General features: G+C 36.8%; 1 long non-coding RNA gene across 1 annotated transcript; it reads left to right on the top strand.

The window, feature by feature from the left end:
• The first annotated feature begins 1077 nt into the window (after positions 1-1077).
• Positions 1078-1790, top strand: LOC110738935. The gene is made up of 2 exons (XR_002514681.1): positions 1078-1449; positions 1581-1790. It is a non-coding gene; the product is annotated as an uncharacterized LOC110738935 (long non-coding RNA).
• Positions 1791-21365: the final 19575 nt, after the last annotated feature.

Here is a 21365-nt window from a genome sequence, read left to right as displayed (position 1 = left end):
TTCCTATTGCATTTCTATTGATTAATTAAGCATAAAAGTGATGTTTTGATGATTAAAGATTGTAAATCGTAAATAATAAAGTGTTTAACTTTCAGATTTTATAAAGTATTAAAAGTTAGGGTTTTAATTTATTAAATGTTGATTTTTAGGGTTCTTTTATCAATTAATTTGGGGTTTTGAATACCCATTGATTTTGATTAATTAACCAAGTATAAAGATATGATTTTGATGAGTTTTACGGAGCTTTTAACAAGTAATGTTGTTGGAATTTTATTTAAAGTAGTAGAATTGTGATTTTATTGAAAGGGTTTAATTACCCATTAAAGAAAAATTTAATTAGAGGTTTTTAAATAATTTTCAGATTATTATAATTTATTAAAGTGAGTTTAAGTTGCTGGAAATTGTGTATACAAGGGTAATTAATTTAATATTATTGTCCCTTTATGTAGGAGACTTGGTTCGGGAATTGTTGTAGAGTACTCGGCTATTTTAATAGCTTAATTGAGGTACATTCGCGTACTTAGTATAATTAAATTGATGTAGTAGCATCCTAAATGTGTTTGATTGAATACAAGTAATATCATGCTAGGTTTTGAATGGAAATTATGATTTGGATGTTATTCGTGACTGGATTATGAAGCATGATTTATTTGTGATGGATTATTGAAGGGAAAATAATAGTTTAGAATAATTTATGAACCACATATTTATTTGTGGCATGTTAGAGAGCGATTTAATTAAACTATATGTTTAATTTGGTTTTGAATACTGAAAAGGAATTTTATTATGGTTCATATAATTTTTATTGATGCTATAAGCATGAGGAAATAGATATTTAAGTGTCTTTGTACACGAGGAGTAAATTATATTTGGGTGCCTTAGTGCACTTAAGGTATTTTCAACACCGAGAGATAGGATTTGTGGCGCATTTTGCGTTTAAGGTGTCTTTGACACCGGGGTTAGGGGTGTTCAAAACTACCCAACCCGTTTGACTCGCAAAGTACCCGACGGGTTTTTTTTTTTTAATTTTTTCCCAAATTTAGCGGGTCGGGTACCCGACCCGCTAAAATATAATATTTGCGGGTCGGGTAATGGGTCGCGTTCTATGTGTAGCGGGTACCCGTTAAATACCCGTTTTTTTTTTTTTTACTTTTTTTGGAAACATTTTACTCCACTAGGGTTACTTGTTATTGGGCTTTTGTGAGTTAGTGTCTTAGTGAATAGCAGTAGCCGCTATTCTTCTCTCCTCAGTTCCTCACCCTTCTTCTCTCTCCTCTTTCCTCTCCCCTCTCCCATCTCTCAACACTCACTCTCAAATCTTCGGCGACACCACACGCACATCACCTCACTCCAGGCGAGCACTATACTCACTCTCAAGCGACCACCGCCCTCACTCTCAGGCGACCACCGCACGCACCGCACCTTACTCACCGGTAGCCGCGTCATCAGGTTAGTTTTGTTTGATTTTTTTGGGTTACTTCGTATACTGATGTTTGTTACTTTGTTTATATTTAATTTATCTTTAATTACATATTTAGGGTAAGAGATGATAGTTTTTGTTAATTTTTTTTTTATTGTAGGGAATAAAGACTTGGTTTTAGAGAAAACAACAATTATCATTGATGAAAGTCATGAGACAGTTGAAGCATCGGCTCCCTGATTTAGTTTGATTTATAGCTATGAGATATTGTTTAGACTTTGTAATTTATTTGGTTGTTTTGTAGTTTTAATTTGATGTAAACTCTCTGATTTGAAACACACAACAAAACAAACACATAATTTTTTTTGAATTAATTTTTATTATAATTAAAACAGTACATCAAAAAAGGCTTTTTTTTGTATAAATACAACTGGTTTTTTTTTTAATTAAAAAATTATACATATTAAATAATCGCGGGTACCCGGTAATAATGGGTACCCGATAAGTGGGTACCCGTTTTTACCGGGTTGGGTAATGGGCCGAGAGAATCACTACCCGCACTCCCGGGTACTCGCACTTTTGGGTACCCGAAAACCCGGGTACCTGGTTATGAACACGCCTAACCGAGGTATAATTAAAAAGGATTCAACATTTAATATTATGTGGTCACTAATTATTCAAGAATTAAATTGATATATTTGATTGTTTGAATAATTATTGTTGATTGAATGATCATGGTTTGAGAGTCATCATCAAGTTTAATAATATGTAAATAACGTAAAGTGAGAGATTACGCACCAAAACTCTTGGAACGTATATACCTTGAGTATGAACATATGAGGGGAGTTATGGGGTTTTATATTTAACAATAACTTCTACTAGAGTACAGGACGCTGTATATTCCTTTTATTATTATTATGCGCAAGAATTCCGCCACCTATGAGTGGTCATTGGTGCTGGCATGGTTAGCTCCTGTGTCAGTAACCTCAATTTATTTAGAGGAGGTTAAGGGGAAACCCTTTCGATGCTTAATCAATACTAAATAAATTATTTAGTTGTATAGTCGAGAAGTTTTTGTTGAATGTCGTGTTCTTGTAAACAGGTGCATTAAGGTAAGCGTGTGTTGATAGATAAAAGCATGTTAGTGTGTTTAAATACGCTTATGTACTCGGCTTTGCTGATTGTGTGTTTTGTGTGTTTGTTGGCCTTGTCTTTATCTTGGCTCTATGATGACCCATTTTTAATGGAGAGTAGTGGAAACAAGTAGAGAGAATCTTTTCAGTTGATGAAGCATATTCATGAATGGGAAAAGTGAAGAACAAATCATGCTAGTTTCTATAAGTATATGATGTGTTTACAACTTTAATTATTTCTGATATTATTATGCATGACTAACGAAGAGGTTTTGAATTTAGTTTGGTTTATATTAAGGGCCTATGATGGTTCCAAGTTGTGAGTTGATTTTATTTTACTTCGTTTGACTTGGGTTTGACTTTACTTTTGTTTAGTTGACTTTTTAAGTTGACTTGTTTTGAATGTTTTTAAAGATAGTTTTCCTCTATGTGTCTTTGATAGTTGCTTTAGCCGTTTTCATGGGGGCGGTAATGTCTTAGATATTCCTATTTAAAGTTATAAACAGGGCAAAACAAGTATTTTAAAAGAAAGGAATTTCTAGGGTGTTACATATAGGCTTATGAATTATCTTTTAACCTTTTGAGAACGTTTTTAATGTTATTTTCAACCGAGGAGATTATATATAATTATAAAATTAGAACGAAATATTAGTCACTTAATAAATGCAAAATTCTATTTTGTGTAGTAAAATTTAAAGTACCATAAGAGAGTTAAATATGATACTTAAAAACACTTTATTCAATTTAATTGATCCCAATTTGAATTTAAGTGATTCCAAAACTCTTTATTTGTGCAATAATTGACCGGATTTTGGCCCTACCATCAACCAAAATTTTCAAGGTGAGTAAACTCTTTACTCATTACAACACTTGTAACTCCTGGTTGAATAATTAACCATCACATGTTTAATTATTACACATTGTTTCAAATTAAAGTTCTAAACTTTTTAGGTAACCTTGTTGAGAATAACCAATTAAAATTGTAAAACTTAATTTACCCCAACTCTTCCAAGATATAAATTGACACCCAGCTTTTGGCATGACCTATCATAAACATCAAAGGTTTTTTTTGGGTTTTTAATTGGAAAATCAACCTCAATATTACCGGGACCTAGATTCATTATGTTGTAATTATTTAGTGAACTCTTGTGCATCATCACAAAACATCATTAAAAATCTAACATGCTTAATAAATCACTCATCATGCTTTCTTAAACTACAACATCAAATGAAATTTCCTAAAATAATTACTAGCCAATCACAAAATTTTAAATCAATTATCTCCTAAAATAATTATGGGATAATCTCATTATAAATTCATTTATTATCCATATGAAATCTTTTGCTCAAAATATCCTACCATTCTTATCGACCTAATATTTAAAACTTATCATAATATAACAATCTTTAAATTTGATATTATCTAAAAAATAAAACCTGCATTGTATTTTGAATTTTAAATTATTTTTTATTTTAGAAAATTAGGCTGAATCGTGGTTGATATGTCTATTTTATATAGTATTTTACCCCCGTCCCTTGGTCATAATTAGTAGTGTTTTTGGCTCTTTAGAGCCGCTTTTATTACTAATTGGTGTTTTCTAGTGTTTTCGTAGATTTGGTTGACTTTTGTAGGGATTTGCACTTTTGAATCATTTTCCCGAGATATTATGGAGCAACTACGAGCATTGGAGAAGCACGACCAATTTTTATAGCCCAGGGCCGGTTAGAGCCATCGAACCGGTGATTAAGGGCTCGGTATATGTGATAACGGGGCATTTGGACCGAGTATTCAAGACCCGAAGAGGAAACCCAAATTGGCCCGAAGAATTGGAGCCCAATCGAAGTCCAAATAATGGCCCAAGAGTGCCGCCCGGCTGAAGGAGCTGGCTCCCGGAGGAGCGCCCGGCCAGGCGAAGGAAGCAAGGCTGGCGCCCAAACTCGCTACTGGCCGGGCGCGAGGATTTGTATCTGAGGGAAAAAGGCCCGCCTGTTCGGGCGGTGCCTCGCCCGATCGGGCGCGTGTTATTTTTATGGGTTAATTATCGACGTTTAAGTTTGTTTTAGTTTAGGATTCTTGCTTAGTATAAATACTTTTCCGTTAAGAGAGTTTAGTATTTCTTTTTTCTTTCTTAATTCTTTTTTAGACTTTCTCTCTCTACTTAGCTTTTAGATTAGTTTCTCTCTCTCATACACTTTGTTCTTGACTCTATTCTTAATTCCAGATTTCTTTGGTAACGATTTCTTTTCTCTTAATCTTAGTTATTTATTTTATTCCTTTGATCATGTCCTGTTTTATTGCTTTGATTAGTTTAGTTTTAATTTTGTGTGAGTCTATTTCTAGGGTTTGTGGGGATCCATAAATAATATGAAAGGGTAATTTATTGTTGTTAATTGTCAATGCTAGATTAATTTCCTATTGATTGATTTAATGCTCTGTGACTAGATTTGCGCAGATCTTTTATGCATGAGTTTGACAATATTGATTCGAGATTCGAGAGATGAGAATTAATGTTTAGGTCTAGTTTCAATAGGCAGGTTAATTTTTAAATGGTTAAGTCGAGATTTGAGAGATGAGATTTAATACCGATAAATTAATTGTGTGATTGTAATACGTAGCGAAAGCCCTTTATGATCAAATTAATGTATGCATTGATGATTGATTATTATGTTTTACCCTGGAATATTATTTATTGGTGAACCTATGCCCTAGGCCTTTTATCCATTGTTTTCTCCTTATTCTTAATCTTCGTAGTTTAGTTTCCTTCGATTATAATATTTTGGTTACTTTATAATCTAGATTATATTAATTAATTAGGAATAGAAAGACTCGTTTCTCTTTGGATTCGACCCTATTTCCCTATCTACATTAGTTAGAGGATTTAGGAATTACTTTTGATTAGGTGATACGACTTTAGCCTGTTAAAATTGGCGCTGTTGCCGGGGAAACGATTTTATTTTTATTTCTGATTATTTTTTGTAGTCTAGGTTATTTCTTTCTGTCTCAAAGAACGTTAGTTGTTTGAGGCAAGTCTCATATTTGCTTTTAGTTCTCTGTTTATGCCCAGGTGTTCCAGATCAGGTTACATCCCATTTGATCCTGAGATCGAACGATCCTTCCATAGAGAGAAGAATCTTTACAAGCAAATTCGGGCGGATTCTGGTGATAATAATAATCACCGAGATCCTCCAACCGATTCTAGCGATTCAGAGGTATCATCAGATCCAGAATCAGAGATGACGGCTCCAAAGAAGCTTAGTGATTATTCACAACCAAAGCTTACAGATTTTCCACACCTCAATCCCACTCGAGCTCTCGATGGGATACAGTTTGAGATTAAACCCCAATTTATAACGATGATAGAAAGGAAGCAATTTAGTGGAGCTAAGGGTGAAGACCCAAATCTTCATATTGCAGATTATTGTCAATACTGTAATACCATCAGGCAAGCTGGGGTCACACAAGACCAAATCAGGGAGATTCTCTTTCCTTTTTCTTTAACTGGAAAAGCTAAAATATGGTTTAATGGTTAAAATAGAACTGCACTTGATATAACTGACTGGGAAACTCTTGTTTTTAATTTTTATAACAAATATTATCCTGTAGAGAGAACAGTTGTACTACGGAGTGCAATTTAGAACTTTGCCCAAGAGGTTGATGAAACTTTATATGAGGCTTGGGAAAGGTTCAAGGACCTGCAAAGAAAATGTCCCCACCATAATCTGGCACAATGATAGTTAATCCAAGCCTTTTACAATGGCATTGGAAATTCATCAAGAATAATATTGGATTCTGCAGCTAGTGGGAGGTTTATGAACCTTAATGTTGATGATGTAGGTCAAGTTATCGAAGATATAGCGATACATAATTCCCAATATGGGAATCCTAGAGGCTTTGCTAACAAGGGGAAGCGTAGTGTTGACTCTGTATCCTTTTTGCAAGCTCAACTAACCTCTATCTGTCAGAAATTAGATAATCTTAGCACTGCTAATGCAGCTAATGTTAATGCATTTAATAATAATGCTAATGAGGCTTCTTGTGAAAATTGTGGAATTATAGGTCATTGGGAGCAAGATTGCAGGAGTTCCGTGGAGCAATTTAATGCCTTTCAAGCTTATAGGCAGAATAACCCATACTCTAACACCTATAATCATGGGTACCGGAATCATCCGTACCTTTCCTACCAGAGTACTAATGTTCAAAATCCACCACCACCACAAGAACAACGGGTGTCACAACAACAACAGTAGAAATATTACCACCCCAATGTTGGCCAGAAGAACCAACCACAACAACCCTCCTCATCTTTCGACCCTGCTTTGGTAGAAATTAGAGCGATGCTGATTAATACGCAGAAGCACATGGAGAGTAGAGATGCCCAAATTGATTCGATCCTAGCACACAATAAAATTGTAGATAATCAAATTGCGCAACTTTTCGTTACTCTACAAGCCCGTCAACAGGGAGCCCTACCAGCACAGCCAACCAGGCCTACGGATCAAGCTTATGCAATTACTCTAAGGAGTGGTTCAAACTATGAAGGGCCTCCTATGCCCAGAGATGATGAACCTGTTTTAATAAAAATTGCTAATCTTGATTCCGTTAAACCTGACAATGTAGCTAATAGCCATGCAGGGCTAAAGAAAAGTACTAATATATCTAATTTTACTTTGCAGGGTACGATCCCAGGGAAGGTGGACACTCTAGATAAGAGCAACAATGCTCCAAAGCCAGTTATCTGATGAGTGACATTTATGTCACTCTTAGGATAGTGTTTATGCCTTGTTTTAGCTGATCTTAGGGTGTTTTGTAGTTGTTTTGTTGGTTTTTTGTAATTGTTTTGTTCAAATAATGTGTGCATACATGTCTCGATGTGTTTTTAATGAAATCGCGTAAATTCTTGAATGGTTGCCTTTGTTGTGTGTTTGCACCGTTCTCTATACCTTATTGATTCCCTTGGTGTTTGTGCTTAGGTATTTGAAGTCTTGGATTGCATAGAAGAAGCCAAGGAAGCATGAGAGAGAAATCGAAGAAAGCAATGTGCAAGGGCGCGCACAATGTGCACGGGCGCGCGGCTGATGTGTGCGGGCGCGCAGCCCTGTCAGAACCTGCGCAAAAGAGGCAAAATTAAAGTATCGAGGCAGAAACTTTTGCCGGACCTGCGCGCGACTTGTGCGCGGGCGCACAAACTAATGCGCGAGCGCACAGCTGTTGTGCGCGGGCGCACACACCCAAGCAGCAAGCCGAGCAACCCACGAATGCGCGGGCGCACAACCCACTGCGCGGGCGTACAGTTGCCATGCGCGGGCGCACAGCTGCCATGCGCGGGCGCACATCGAGCCCTGTTCAGCGTTTTTTCGCGACTTCCTTTATATTTGCGTGCCTTGTTTTTGTACGGGGGAGGGGGATATATTTTAGATCTTCTTCCTAGTTTTAGGGAGAGCTTCTCTCTCTTAGGGTGAGAGTAGATAATTTTTAGAGAGAGAAAAATAGATTATTGCTCCATTTTCTTCCAAGATTCAACTTTGCTCAAGTTTAAGTTTCAATCAAGCAAGAAAACAAGTTTTCATCTTTCACTAATCCTTTCTTTAGTAATCTCTTCTCCTTTCCTTTAGTTTTATTTATTTGTTTTATTGTTGTTTATTCTTGTTAATCTTATTAGTTTATCTAGTTGTTATTGATTTCATTGATTTTAATTATGTTTTGCTTTGAGTTTTTTGAGTTTATTTCTAGTTTTGATATTGTGTTTAATCTCCCTTCTCTAGGCTAAACTTTTTGATAGGGGAAAGGGGGTGGAAGATATGATTTGATTTTGGATGAATGATGATGGTTGGATTGAACTTATGCCATATATTGCGAAAGACATGATTTTTATTAGCTTGGGATTATTGTTGCACTCTATTTGATGTTTTCTAGTTTAAATGCATGAAAGTGATTTTAACTAGATTAGGATCACCTCTATTTTAATGATTGCATGAGAATGAGTTATTAAAGTGGAATTTTTATGGATTGTGCTTCTTTATTCTCTTGATTTGATTGTAACTAATAGGATGCATGAGAATGATCCTTATTAGTGTAGACCTCTTTCATTGATTTGCCTAGACTATTGCATGAGAATGAATTGTTTAGGTAGAATCTTGTGTTCTTTGGCATAAGTTTCATGATAATCACCATTATTCTCCTCTTTCTAATCATATTGGATACCCCCGTATCCCTAGCGTCATTTTCTATTGATTTTAATTATCATCTTCTTGTTTATCTGTAGTTTTAGAATTCTTACTTAACAAAACCAACAAAAACAATCCCCCTTTCACTCTTTCATTAGTGATATTTGATGTTGAATTAGCGTGCTTCCCTAGTGGTTCGACCCTTTACTTGCCACTAACTAGTTTAGTGTAGGTTTAGGTATTATAAATGATTAATTTGGTTAGGGTAGTATCTTAACGACCTATCTATCCGCGATCAATTTTTGGCGCCGTTGCCGGGGACGCGGCTTGTTTAACATTTATTTTTGCTATTGTTAGAGTCAATTTATTTGCTTTCCTTTCTTTCATTTTGCTTGCTTAATCCTACTTGTCATTGCTAATCGTGTGCTTAGCTTTATTGTATTCAAAGAGAGATATGGCAAGACAAGAGGATGGCCTTCTTTTTAGGGAGTTTGGAAACCTGGAAATCTATGAGCTCACGAGTGGTATACTTCTCCCAATCACCGAGACTAATTTCACAATCCATCCACAATATGCTAGGATGGTGCAAATTGAGCAATTTTCCGGAGGCGTAAGTGAAGACCCTATTGAGCATTTGGACCGATTCTTTGAGTTGTGTGCAATGATGCAAACAAATGAAGTGAGCCAAGATTACATTCGTATGCATCTCTTTCGGCAATCTCTCACCGGAAGAGCAAAGAAATGGATCAAGATTTTGAAGCCCAACTCTCTCACCACATGGAAGGAAGTTGCAAAGGCCTTTCTCAAGAGGTTCATTTCCGATGAGCAAACCGCAAAAATGAGGAGGAAGATAGCTTCCTTTGAGCAGGAACCTGATGAAACTCTTGGGGAAGCATGGGAAAGGTTTAAGGATTTGATTATAGCATGTCCTCATCATGAATTCAACTGTAATTTGCTCATGAGATTCTTTTATGATGGCTTGGAGCCAATGTCAAGGACCAATCTAGATGTGGGTGCCGGTGGCCAATTGATTAAGATCCCTCAAAGCCAAGTTGAAGCTACAATTGAAGAAGTGGCTACTAGCTATTCTTGGGGAGACCGAAGAAGGTCCCAAGGGAAGCAAGGAGATCTTAATGAGTTGGAGAAAGTCGGCCAACTTAAGCACATAGTTGAGCTCTTGAATGAAGGTCTTTCCAAGTTGAACTCAAGTGTTGGTTTGTGTTCAAAACCCTCACAAATCATTGATTTCTCATGTGCTCGTTGTGGTGGGACGGATCATGATACATTCTATTGTAGAGAGTTCAATCTCAAGCATGGTGAAGTTTTGACTTTGAGGGAAAAAGAGTTTGTAACCCAAGCTCAATCCCAACAACTTCAACAACCTCTAAGGTAAGAAAACTCCTACCCCCAAGATGGACCTCTCTTCAATCCACCAACCCAAAACTTTTCCTACCTTTCCAACCAAGTAGAGAACTCTCAAGATCAAAATCATGATCTATGTCCTCAAGCGTATGAAGAAAAATCCTCACCCGACCACACACAAACCCAAATTCTTCAACAACTTCAAACTATCACTCCACAATTCCAAGAAATCAAATCTTACAATGAAGTTGTTGATTCCCAACTAGCCAACACTTCTTCTCTCCATTTAACCACAAAACTCCCCTTGCAATCATCTACTAACCCTTCACGTACTTATCAACCCGAAACTTGCAAGGAGGACAAGGTTGTAGATGATGTGGTTGAGAAGAAGGTTCAAGAACAAAATGAGGAGCCATTTGATTTTAGTGAACCAAACAAGTTTGAAGACCCAGTTCCATTTCCTTGTAGGCTAGTTGAGAATGTCGTTTTGAAGAGCCCTATGGCGGTGAGCGTATGTAGAGTTGATGTGGTCGATTATGTGATGGCTAATGAGAGCTTACCTCCACGTGGTGATATGGTGACAATGAGGGATGATGACTTCCTTGAAGTTCCCGATTGCTTTGAAGGCTCTCTTGAGGAAGGTGAGGTTGCCCTTCCTAATATTGAGGATTCCAAGATCGCTCTCCCTTTTATAAGGAAAAGAAAGAAGAGTGAAAAAAGAAGAAGATTCAACAAGAAGAAGGGAAAGAGAAAAGATGAGCCACCATTGGCTCTTGATTCATTCCCTCCTTTTCCTTGTGGTGATGTGAGACCTCAAGGAGTTCTAGTTCTCAAGCTTGGGGGCATCTATGATTCAATCCTTAAGTTGATGAGGGTGATGTTCTTTAACCCACCTTGAATGAGGTGAAGGGTCAAGCTAGAGACCATAAACAAGCGCTTCCCGGGAGGCAACCCGGAGGATTTCTAACCCTTTTTCTCCCCCTCCTTTCTTTTTCTTTTTGCTTTATTTCTTTGTTCCCTTTTAATATTTTCTTTTGTGTCTTGTCTTTCCTTGTAGGTTTCTTTTTGGAAGTTTGGAGCGGAGTGACATTTGGTGAACTCTATTTTATGCTCCTTAATTCTTTTAAGCTAACCTCCCGGTGAGACCTTTCTTATTTTTACTCTTTTACTCTTTCTTTGAGTGCTTAGTTTAGGACTAGTTTAGCAAGAATTTGAATGGTTCGAGGTTGTTTGCATTGGTTCTATGGAACCTGGGATCGTTGATGTTGTTATCGAACGATCAATTGTTTAACGATTGGGACTTATTTGGTTTATATGCCTCGTTTGTGAACCTTTTTTATTTCTTCCTCTTTCTTTTTTTTTGTTTTCTTTTTTTTTGGCAAACATGAATTTGGCAAGATAAAATGAATTTGTTTTGGGATTCGCTCATGCATTTGGAATTGATTGCTTTGACAATGTGCCAAAGAATGTTTTTCTTCCTAATTGATGATGGCCTACTCGGTTTGAGAGTGCTTGTGGTTGAGATAGACAAATTTTAGGCTAAGGTAGCAAGTTTAAGAACTATTGAGGACGTTTGAACCCTTAGTTCACGGAAAAGTGGTAAGATGGTGTTGCTATCTATAGTGGATTTGAAGCTCTTTAGTTAGTATTTTCTTACTTCCCATCCCTTGTGAGATTTAAATTGTTCAAGCCTCCATCAATTTTGGTGAGCGGCGCTTAGGATCCTTGGCTATGCATATCTTAATCCTTGTGTTGTCCTCTAACTCCCAAGATCGTTACCAAGCAGCTCTAGGGGAGGAAAAGGGCACCCCTTTTCTTATTTTTCTTTATCTTCTTTTGTTTTGTTACATATTTTGTTTTTATTTTGCATTTGCTCCTCTTGCCAACCCTTTGAGCCTATTCCCTTTCTTGATTATGAGCCATAATGCAAGCCTTATGACCTTTTGTTTCCCTAACCCTTAGTTTGTGAAGCATTTCGGTTTGAGAGTTTGTTTTGTGTTGTAATGAAAATGAGAAAGTATTCTGCTCTTTGTACCAAGCAAGAAAGTAAATTGTATATATTGTGTGTAATAAAGCAAATGCATCCCCGAAAAAGCCGTCCTTAGTTAAAAAAGGCAAGGATATATATATATATATATATATATATATATATATATATATATATATATATATATATATAAAATCGATATATGGCCTCGGGCCCGATCGGGCGCGAGAGTGAGTTTGGAAAAACTTAATTTTCGCCCGACCGGGCGCGAAATTTGATGTTTACGGACATCTTCGATCGCCCGATCGGGCGGAGGTCGCCCGACTGCGCGCGAGAGGAGATGAAAGTTTAAGCACCAAATCGCCCGATCGGGCGCGAGAGTGGACGAAAAATATGGCATTAGATCGCCCGACCGGGCGCGAGAGCAGCTATAAAAACAACCCAGATCGCCAGATCGGGCGACAGGCTGCCCGACCCGGCGCGAGACACCCGCCCCTCTTCTTCTTCTTCTTTCTTTTTTCTCTTCTCATTCTTATTCTCTTTCCTCCGTAATTTCTCTCTCTAAAACCTTAAAACCTCTACCTTCTCTCTAAGATTTTCTCCTCATTTCTCACCCAAATCCAAATATTTTTACATATTCTTAATCCTCTCTTCATCCTCTACAATCCTATATAAAAATTTTCAAATTCCATTCAAATTAATTTTTCATACCCATTTTATACCATGGCTTTTAAGAGGGCTCGATCAATTTTCGGTAGGAGTTCTAGCTCGAGGGAGGAGTACGACCCGGATTTACAACTCCCCTACTGGCCAACGATCCGTATTGCTAGCCAAGAGCAAAAGGAACAGCTGGAACACCTAGCCGGGCGCTAGGTAATTCCTTCACGGTGGTTACACCGCCCTACTTTAGAAACTTATGGTTTGTATGATTTTGTTAAACGATTTATGAATGACATAGGAATGAGAAAATTCATTGATATGCATTATCCTACATACCATGAATTAACATGTGAATTCTTGTCTTCTTTGAAAGTTGTAAATAATAGAAATGGACCGAACTTAATTTTTAGGTTGAACAATAGGAATATTAGATTAACATATGTGGAATTTTGTAAATTGTTTGAATTGAATTTTTAATTACCATTCCAATGGCATGCTGATTATAAAGCCTACCCTCGACCCCCAACATGCTAGTACAAAACCTATCCATCACCCTATCCTAAAAATGCGGCAAAGATTTGCGGGTTTGTGTTTTCCGGGTAGGAACGAGCCTCATAACGCCCAAACCAACGAACTAGCTGTTATAGGACACTATGTGTATGGGTTTGGGAAACTGAACATAGGTAGATACATCATCCACCACCTGAGTAGACATGCCACAACCAGTACCCATTCTCGCACCCCTATTCGTATAGGAGGCCTTATCACTAGAATAGCGGTTAAAAAGGCCGATTTTGTTGACATTGGACCCCACCATATGACTAACTGTGGACGGGATACCTACATGACCGCTAGGTACCTAGAAGAGTTGGGTTGAGTACGACTGGATAGTGAGGAGACACCTTAGGACTGGGACCGAGCATCCATTGTCATCTTTTCCCTACCTAGTCCTGATTTGACCGCCTTTCCCCCCGGGCAAGTGTCCTACACATACAAACTTTTAGTTGCCAACGCTAGGGGGCAAGCACCACCAATACCACCACCAGTTGCACCACCCCAGCCTAGGCCCGAGGTAGCGTTTTCTCCACCTCGCATGTCTCATTCTCTCCCCCATGTTGAATCTGACCCAGTTTGGGACCTTCAGAGTATAGGTCAGGCTTTGGGCCGTATCGAGGATTCTCACACTGACCTTAGGAGGATGGTAGGCTCTATTGACCATAGGTTAGGGTACCTCGAGAGGAACCAGGGTAGAGCACTCTACCCTATGTACGATGATTATGCTCTTCGGGGCAACATTCCCGACGATGCTATTTACCCTGACTGGTTTCAGCCTCCACCCTATGGATACGATAGGGATCCCACTGCCCATGGTATTTATACTGATTATTCTGCCTTTCATGGGTACGACCAGGACATTCCTTTCGGGGGACCGATGGGGGGGGGGGAGTTTTCATGCTGATTATTTTAGTGGTAGCTCTAGGTTTTGGCTCCATGGATAAGGATGATGAGGACTAACTATGCTGGGCTAGTTCCCGAGCCAATGAGGACATAGTCTGATTCTGGCTTGGGGGAGATTTTGGATTTGGTATCTTTCTTTTTCTCTTTTCTTTTGTTTTTGGTGTGCTTTCATAGTTTAGATTTATTGCTTTCTAGGTTAGTTTTATTGCTTTCTTATATATTAAAAATACAAAAAAATTGAAAAAAATATAAAAAAATCCAAAAATACATTCCAATGAATTGTAAATCATGCTTCCCTGTGCCCCTAACTTGAGAAAATTTGTTTTGATTCTTGGTATATGATGATGAGCATTGTGGATTTGTTGATCATGATTTGAAGGTTAAATGCTTGGATGCCTTAACATGCGTCAATTTTGTCCAACTACTTGTGAATATAGTGCTTGACTAGTTGATTTGGTTAGGAATGTGTGAAGTTCCTGTTATGTCAATGAATTTGAGTATTGATTTGCAACTATAAGTAATATTTTTATGACTCATTATTATGCACATTGAGGAGGACGAAGCCGTTCATTCTTTTAGGTGGCCTCCAGATGATTTAGATATATTTGTTCCCTTCTTGCTACCCATTTTGTTGCCTTGACTTTTTGTTGTTTATTAACCACTTACAAGCCTATTTTGCCCCGTTGGTTACTAGTCCCAAGCTTGGCTTGGGGGAGCTGTTAGTGAGTGAGGTGAGGGAGTTTGTAGTGTGCTTATTATTTGCACAATTTGGGTGGGTTTTGATAAGTTGTTTTGTTCTTGATCGTATGTTTATTTTTGATGAGTTTGAAAGTTATATCTTCTTGAAAAATAAAGTATGATGTTATGAAAAAAAAGAGAAGTTCAAAGAAAAAAAAAGGAAAAAAAAAGTGAACTTCAAGAAAAGGAAAAAAATTGTTTAATGTTCAAATGTTATAGTCGGAGGTTGATCAAAAGGAAAGAAAAAAATTTTGAACTTCAATGAAAAATTCAAGTTGGAAAATAAAGTTTGTTTATTCACTCCATTTCTTCATTATTATATCTTATGAGTGAAATTGTAAGAGTTGGGATTATTTATATTGTTTAGAGTTGTATTTGGTGGGTTATTGTGGGGGTTTAGTTGTGTAGGAGATGGTGATCATTATTTATTTTGATCATGGGTTTTGCTAGGATTTGCTCCCTTAAGCATAGCTTTTCTCTCACTTGTTCCCAAATAATTCCTACCCTTTACCCTAGCCTTACATTACAAGCCTTAAAGACCTTCTGATCTTTGTGCATGGAGTTGTATGAATGTAAAAGTTTTTTTTATCAATGCAAGTTATGATTTGACATATTTCGAGTCGACTAGTAGGTTGAGTGTACATCTTTTTATACACACGAGAGTGTGAGTTGGGAGGGCATTGTTCACAATAAAGGGGTTGGTTGGAGAGCGATCGAGTACATCTTTTACTCGCCACATAAATGAGAGTTGAGTGTGTGAGCACTAGTCTTGAATTCTATATGCTCTTGTGGTTTGCTCTATTTGACATTTATTAGGGTGGAAGGTTAATTGGACGGATTTGATTGGTTGGCTTTGAAGCATGTTTATTGGATTTACCTTGAATTGTTTGTGCTTGATTTTTACTTTTTGGGGTGAAGGATAAATATTTATTCATTGATGAGATCTTTGCTTAGGGACAAGCAAAGGTTTGACTTGGGGGGGTTTCGTATGTCAATTTTATATAGTATTTTACCCCCGTCCCATGGTCATAATTAGTAGTGTTTTTGGCTCTTTAGAGCCACTTTTATTACTAATTGATGTTTTCTAGTGTTTTTGTAGATTTGGTTGACTTTTGTAGGGATTTGTACTTTTGGATCATTTTCCCAAGATATTATGGAGAAACTACTAGCATTGGAGAAGCACGACCAGTTTTTATAGCCCAGGGCCAGTTAGAGCCATCGAACCGGTGATTAAGGGCTTGGTATATGTGATACCGGGGTATTTGGACCGAGTATTCAAGACCCGAAGAATTGGAGCCCAATCGAAGTCCAAATAGTGGCCCAAGAGTGCCGCCCGGCCAAAGGAGCTGGCGCCCGGAGGCGCGCCCGGCCGGGCGAAGGAAGCAAGGCTGGCGCCCGAACTCGTGCCCGACCGGGCGTGAGGATTTGTATCTGAGGGAAAAAGACACGCCCGATAGGGCGATGCCTCGCCCGATCGGGCGCGTGTTATTTTTAGGGGTTAATTATCGGACGTTTAAGTTTGTTTTAGTTTAGGATTCTTGCTTAGTATTAATACTTTTCCGTTAAGCGAGTTTAGTATTTCTTTTTACTCTTTCTTAATTTTTTCTTAGACTTCCTCTCTCTACTTAGCTTTTAGATTAGTTTCTCTCTCTCATACATTTTGTTCTTGACTCTATTCTTAATTCCAGATTTCTTTGATAACGATTTCTTTTCTCTTAATCTTAGTTATTTATTTTATTCCTTTGATCATGTCTTGTTTTATTGCTTTGATTAGTTTAGGTTTAATTATGTGTGAGTAGTTCTATTTGTAGGGTTTGTGGGGATCCATAAATAATATGAAAGGGTAATTTATTGTTGTTAATTGTCAATACTAGATTAATTTCCTATTGATTGATTTAATGCTTTGTGACTAGATTTGCAAAGATCTTTTATGCATGAGTTTGACAATATTGATTCGAGATTCGAGAGATGAGAATTAATGTTTAGGTCTAGCTTCAATAGGCACGTTAATTTATAAATGGTGAAGTCGAGATTCGAGAGATGAGATTTAATACCGGTAAATTAATTGTGTGATTGTAATACGTAGCAAAAGCCCTTTATGATCTGATTAATGTATGCATTGATGATTGATTATTATGTTTTACCCTGGAATATTATTTATTGGTGAACCTATGCCCTAGGTCTTTTATTCATTGTTTTCTCCTTATTCTTAATCATCGTAGTTTAGTTTCCTTCGATTATAATATTTTGGTTACTTTATAATCTAGATTATATTAATTAATTAGGAATAGAAAGACTCGTTTCTCTGTGGATTCGACCTTACTTCCCTATCTACATTAGTTAGAGGATTTAGGAATTACTTTTGATTAGGTGATACGACTTTAGCCTGTCAGTGGCTGAGCTAGCTGCCCAGCCAGGTGGCTGCCGCAACCTAGCCGAATGAACATCATTGCCACCATGACCAGGCTGAAGCCCAGCCTCAACAGCATTAGCTGCCGCAGCCAGGCCACAGGCCTAGCCATGTAGCCAGCAGGCAACAGCTAGGACGTGCAACACTTGCATCGTACAACCACCACTAAGCCCAAAAATGCCCGAGCTACTTTCCTGTAACTGAGCAATCCCCCAGCCACACGCAGCTCCAGCCGCAGCGCAGCCAGGTCGGAGCCCAGCCGCAGCCGCATAGCCAGGCGGAGTGCCCATCCACGCAAACCTACTTGGGCAACAGTACAACTATTGTACGTTCCTACCATTGCCCTCCCTTGGCTACACTTCCCTTATCGCCCTCCGCCCACCTAACCACTAAAGCAGCTACTGTGGCCCACCAACAGGTGTTTCTACCACCCAATCGTGGCGGCTCCCACTCAACCTTTAAATTATTATTTTTTTTGAATGAAATTAAATTTACAACTTTTGCAAAATTAATTTAGTGGTCTAGTTAATTGAACATAAACACTTTGTGCCTAATATATAAAATTAGTCCAAAATCTTCATTTCAATTAATTTTGGGGCTTTCATACAAGTTTTATCCTTGACGCACATAAAATCTTACATGAATTAATTAATCACACCAAACACTTTTAAGTATGAAAAATAGATCAAATTATATGAAATCGACACATTAAGTTCGAAAAATTAAGGTTCATAACACTACAAAATTTTTGAAAATTAATTACGATTTTAGGATTTAAAATAATTCGGCTCTGGCATATAAAATAATTGAGCAATTAAATCATATTTAATGATTCCATATGTTAAACCACATTTAAAATAATAATTGACCCATAATTAAATTATTCTCCCACTTAATTGAATTAAAATTTGTTAACATCAAGGAATTATGATCAATATGCATAAATGCAATAAGCAAACTGATACCACTGCAGGCACCTCTTATTTATCCTAATATATACAGTAACTTATTAGGATTTCTCCCACAATATAGTGATAAAACACTAATATTAATTAATTAAATAGCATCAGCTATCAAGATAAAATACAATCTTGAAATATGTACCAAAACAATATAAAATCGATTATAGCAATTAGTTACTACATCTCAATTTAGTTGTACCCAAATTAATACTTCTACATTTCCGCGGAGCATAAATAATTTACCTATTCAATCTATTTCTCTTTCTCACTTGTAAAATTCACACATGGAGAGTACGGGTGTTCAAATCCAGGTACCCGGGTTTTTGGGTACTCGAAAACCCGGGTACCCGGAGTTTCGGGTACCCAAAAACCCGGGTACTCGGAGTTTCGGGTACCCAAAAACCCGGGTACCGAAGTTTCGGGTACTTGTTAATTTGTCCCATGTCCCGACCCGAATATCTCGGGTACCCGGAAATCGGGTACCCGAGATATTCGGGTCGGGGCATAGAGTACCCAGATTTTATTTTATTTTATTTGATAAAAAAAATTCATGAAATGAAAGTAATCCAGTAGAATAACATATTAAAGACAATAAACTTCATCCTTAATTCTTTAATCAAATAATTGTATTTAATAATTTACATATCATAAAAAGTTAAAAAAAAAAAAATTGTGTAGGGAATATTTCAAGCATTACCCCTAGCTTGAACCCCACTGTGATCATGCACTTAAGTACGGTGGTGTCCAAAGGGAAAGAAGATAGAGCAAAAGTGTCGCCAACAAGTTTTAGGAACTTGTAAACCGTTCACGAGGTGAAGGTTACACCCCTTAACGATCCAGGAGATCGTTAACTCCAATAGGTCTGGAACCATGACTAGTAGTTCGGGGATGAAGGTACAAATCCAACCTAAAAGAGATTGAACCTGCCCTAATAATAGGCCTCTACTTTATTCTGATCGTATTCATGTGCGCTTTCTGATTAACATGCAATCAATAGGTTTACCCTAAACCTGTTTAGCGATGTTGGTTGAATTTAATGGAAAAATAAATCTATTATTGGCGATCACTTGAATTATAATCATACTAACCCTAAACAAGATTATTAATTATCTTATTAAGAATGATTACAAGTACCAATTCCCTTTAAATATGCATAAAAGGTGTGATCAAGCAATAACAATAAATATAATCAAGCAACATAAATATAATCATAATAATAATTATAATCATCATAATTAATCATAACAATTATAAAAATAATCATGCTAAAGCATAATAGCAAGATCCTAGGCATGATACTAACAAGATTAATAACAAACCCTAGCATGTCACTAAACAATAAAAATCAAAACTTTAACCCTAACATGATACTAACATGGTATTAGGAAAGACAATAAAAGGCATCATGGAAATCATAATTGATATAAGCAAATTACCCTAAATATCATACTAAAGAAAGCATCCTAACATGATACTAGGAATCAAAATAACAATCTAAGCATGATTTTTATATCATAAAATCAATAAATCAATTAAAGCACTTACTTGGATGCCTCGTATCTCTTTCTAATAACAAAATACACACGTTAGTAACTTCATTCAAGGAAAAAAATAAACAAGATTATTAATTATCTTATTAAGAGTGATTACAAGTACCAATTCCCTTTAAACATGCATAAAAGGTGTGATCAAGCAATAAGAATAGATATCAAGCAACATAACAAATAATCATAACAATTATAAAAATAATCATAATCATGTTAAAGCATAATAATAGCAAGATCCTAGGCATGATACTAACAAGATTAATAACTAACAAACCCTAGAATGCCACTAAACAATAAAGATCAAAGCTTTAGCCCTAACATGATATTAGGAAAGAAAATAGGAAGCATACTTTTAATCATACTTAATATTAGGAATTTTTAGTTGTTACCCTAAACATGATACTAGGAAGACCAAAACGCCCTAACATGACACTAGGAACCATAATAACAACCTAGACATGATTTCTACATCATAATATCAATAAAACCATTAATTTAAAGCACTTACATGGATGCCTCATATCTCTTTCAAATAACAAAATAAACACATTAGTAACTTCAAGGAAAATAATAAAATCAAACAATTAAATTAAATAATTGAAATAGAGATTTGGGATCAAACCCTCAGAAATTAAAACCTTTCACGTCTAGGGCGAAGGCAACTTCGAACTATGCTAGGTGTGTCTAGATCTTGTGAATGCGGAATTTTGTTTGCAAAAGGGGTTGGTTTAGAAAAGAGAGAGAAATAAAGCTTTAGCTTAGAGAGAGAAAAGAATTAGAGAGTTGTTTATAATAGTTGAGAATATTTGATGATTTGACGATTAAAAACGGAGGTTTTAGGAGGATATTTATAGAGAAAATCAGCCAAACGAATAGAAAAACAAATCAGAGTTTTGATGAGGATAAAAGAAGTTAGCGCCAGGCGTTAACTTTTATCTTCACGCGTTTTCTTAATTCAGATAAAATTTAGCCGTATAGAAGGGCAAAATCGTATTTTCCTCAAAAACATACTTTTATTCTGATTAAAACTCTACAAAGTCAACCAAAGACAGTTTATCAATCCTAGTTGCAATAGGAATGATAAATACATATTAGGCCGCATATAAGTATCAAACCAGGCCTAGTTTAGTAATTTGGCTATAACTTCCTCATTATTCATCGTAATTGGGCTTATAATATATCGTGGGAAAGCTATTTTCAAGCCCCATCCAACTACAGAATTATTGGACCCTTGCTATGGACCAACCAAACTGTATTGACTGTTTTCTTAAAATAGGTTTTCAAAAAATAGACAGAAGAGAAAAGAAATTAAAACTATCCGCAACACTAGACTTTCCACACTTTCACTTCATTCGATTATGATTCAACGTGAAAAGGTACTCATCACCGGGTTTGGTTTTTGGGAGACACAAATGGGTTTCTACAGAAGCCCCCACTTTGACTGAGTTTGGAGAAACGCAAGTTTCGAAAAAAAAAGTCAAAGTGGCGATAGGGACGGAGAATGATTCAGAACGTTCTGTGAT

This window comes from Chenopodium quinoa, unplaced genomic scaffold, assembly GCF_001683475.1.
Source record: "Chenopodium quinoa cultivar QQ74 unplaced genomic scaffold, ASM168347v1, whole genome shotgun sequence".
NCBI lineage: Eukaryota > Viridiplantae > Streptophyta > Magnoliopsida > Caryophyllales > Amaranthaceae > Chenopodium > Chenopodium quinoa.
Note: the sequence above shows the minus strand (reverse complement) of the source record. Positions and strands in the feature narration are given on the sequence as shown.